This window comes from Patiria miniata, unplaced genomic scaffold, assembly GCF_015706575.1.
Source record: "Patiria miniata isolate m_02_andy unplaced genomic scaffold, ASM1570657v1 HiC_scaffold_4, whole genome shotgun sequence".
Classification (NCBI taxonomy): domain Eukaryota; kingdom Metazoa; phylum Echinodermata; class Asteroidea; order Valvatida; family Asterinidae; genus Patiria; species Patiria miniata.
Genome location: NW_024037071.1, coordinates 10,343,760 through 10,347,182, shown reverse-complemented (window position 1 = coordinate 10,347,182; position 3,423 = coordinate 10,343,760).

The window sequence follows — 3,423 nt, the reverse complement described above, 5'->3', positions numbered from 1 at the left end:
GTGCAGGGTGTATCAAAACAAAGTTATCTAAAGTAATGGTTTGGTATGTGAAATGTTATTAACTTTATTAACGACAAAATTAGCCTTGATCCGAGACGGTTTGTTATGCCCCCCCCCCCCCCCCCCCCCCCCCCCCCTAGCTACGCCTATGGCTTTATGCAGTTATACATGTATTATGCACCAACTCGTTCAATATGCCTTCCTTACAATTATACACAATAATACACTGCGCTTGAATGTTTTTTTGGCAGCTCAATTCACCACTGAATCAGGTCTCCTGACAAAAGGAAGGTCGGGACCGGGGTAGCATTTGTTTGAAATCAATGGGCCGGGTCATCCGTGACTGCAGAGATGCAAATGAGGTACACATGGAAAGCTGATGAACCCTTCACGGGGCAATCATGTTCACAACTCCCACATACCAATCTGTTATGTTTGGATAACCTATTTTTAAATACAACCCGTGTGGTGAAGGCCTATGGCCAAGGGAATAGAACAGATGCTACATAAAGCAATTGCAACGATGCATTTTAGGCTGAGAGTAAAATAAAAAAAGCGGCCCGAGATATTTGAAGGCAACTTAAAGCTAAATATTTATTACATTCTTTCTTTCTTTACAAGTTGTTGTTTAATGAATTGCAAGTGTTTCATGGATGAGGCGTGACCGCTTTTACGCATATAAAAATCCGAAAGACAAAAGAAAACAGATCAAAAGTATTGGTATTTGGTAGTGGTGATGGGAAGTACAGTTGACTCTCGTTAGTACAAACTCTGTTAATACAAAATTCTGGTTATAACAAACATAAAGCCTTGGTCTCGACTGTGCATTTATGTACACAATGAATGGGACTGATGTTCCCTCTTAATACAAAATTCTGATATAACAAACAATTTGGCTAGGTCCAAACGAGTTTGTTATAACGAGACTCGACTGTACATGTAGCACCATAGTACATTTGTATTACTTTTTTTTTTAATCAGGTGTTGGAATCAAAACTGTGAAGACATAGGCCTATATTTTTAATACCATTTTGTGCCTTCTTTGTTAAATTTTATTTTTTATGAATTTCTGGTGGTGTATTTGCAATTTAATCGTATAAATGTACAGCTATTGTAACTCTACTGAAGAATTCGTGTGTATTTGTAAGAACATTTTTTATTTTCAATTTACTTGTATAGTTCCAACTTGCCAGATATTAAATTTAGCAGGAGAAATGATACCATTCTCATCCCTGGAATTGTTCTGAATGTATACACAGAAGTAGCCTATGAGAAAAAAGGAAGTGATTTATTATGACATGCTCTTTCATTTTTGTGTCTGCCTGCAGTCACAAGTAAGAGGTAATTTTTTTTTGTAGTTTCTTAAGTAAAACCTTGTGGCAATTATAATTGGAAAAGTGCTTCTAAAATACAGTGTCTTGAAAAAAAAGGAAATTGGGGTTTCGGTGTATATTGCTTAATAATTAATAAACATTTTATAATAAGTGTACACTTTATTTGAAAGCTAATTTTGTACTTTTTCTTTTGATACAAGCAAGATGATGCTAGGGTCACGCATGACTGATCAGAGACAATCTGAATTGGTGAAGTCATAATTGGCTTTGTTCTGGCTATCGATAAGGGGTCAAAGTGTTGCATAATTTCACGCACATTCAAAGAGTAAATGGTCTGTCTAAATAATCACTTATGTTGTTTAAAGTCTTCTCTGATTTCGGCATTGGAATAAACACAACTTTGCTTAATAAGCTATCAAGAACTAGCCCCAGTACAGTGCCTTCCACATGTGCCCCATCTCTCTCCATGGCAAGTTTCTGCTCAGGTTCTCATTGCCCGCACTGCATCTCGAGTATTATGTCATTGTCTCGGGGCTATTTAGGCTTTAAAACATAGGAAGTACGGATTTGATTGGAATAGTACAAAACATTAAGTATTAAACTCGTCTTTCCTTTAAAATATTTGGATCTGTAATAAGCTGATATTTTGTTGTATTAACAGCTCTAATAGGGTGACAGTTTATTAAATTTGCTCTAATGGAGCGACACAGTGTTAGGGCCACACATAACTGTCGCCACAATATGAAAACCGCCATTTTGACAAAGGCTAGGGCTAGGGGTTAGTGTTAGGGGTTAGGGTTGGGATAAGGGGTTATAGGGATAGGTTTAGGGTTCCTGTTAGGGCTAGGGTTAGGGCTAGGGTAAATTTTGTGCACAAGTCTATGGAAGTGTCGCCCTATTGTGCTTGTTAGTATAATTATTATTTTATACAAGCAATCAAATTTGCTCAAATCCTTGCAGTTATGAATCAGAAAGTATTACGCTTCTTTTGTCATGACTACAGGGCGAGTAAAAAGGAAAGAAAATTAACTGGATCAATGTTTTTTTTCCTTAAAACAATCAAATTTGATACACCAATGAAGTATGCCTTAAAAGAGCATGTTCTCCCATTCATCTGTAGAAACAAATACTGGAATTGATCCAGCTATCAGAAGTTACGCATGTTTTACTGAAAGAACCTACTTTTTATTTTTAGATTTTAATCATTTGAGTCAAAACATTATTTTTACTGTCAGATTTTGTGTTTTGAATATGAGGACCATTTTTGTCTGAAATACTGATGGCAATTTTTGATTATTTGGGATTGAACGATAGCTACACAACTTGTTACCATTGGTTATAAAAATGGGAAATTCACAGAATGCCTCATTCATGGCTTAACGATGAAAGTGGACTACTTGACCTAAAGAAGGCTTCATTTGCAAGCATGGCGCCGGCGGGTTGTCTCTCGACAAACTTTGTTAACCGCCACATTTGAGATGACTGTTGAATCTTTAGTACAAATGTATTATGAATACGTTCTACCGTGGGCCGATGAAGTGCATTCCATGTGACTACTTAACAGTTTGGAAGTTAGACTGATACTGGGGGTTATGGTTACGGCTTATTCTTAGTTATTACATCCGCACCTGGTGTGGACTATTGTTATTGCAATCAAGTGTAACGATTAAAAGATCAGAAGAATCAATCCTCACTTTTGGACTCCATGCAGCCTCCTACTTTAAGTAGTGCACGACCCCCGCCTTGGAACTAACAACAGGGTAGACCATAACACAGGGGTGTGAGTGACCACTGATAAAAAACAGCTGAAAAGGGTGTAAAAAAGCTGAACTTTGGAAATCTCCTATACTTTTGTACACAGCAAGTGAGGGAAAAAAGCTGAATTCCAAAACAGAAGAAAGCTGAAATTAGCTTTAAAGCTGAGATTTCACACCCGTCATAACATTTTTGTGAAATGGAGCGAGCTACATTTTTTCAAACATTTTTTTTCTTCTAATTTGGTCGCTTTCTTTTGGACTCGCCCTGTATATTCAGAGTTTCACCCTTTGCCCTTCTAGATGAAAAAAAAATGATTTTCTTCAAATTTGTC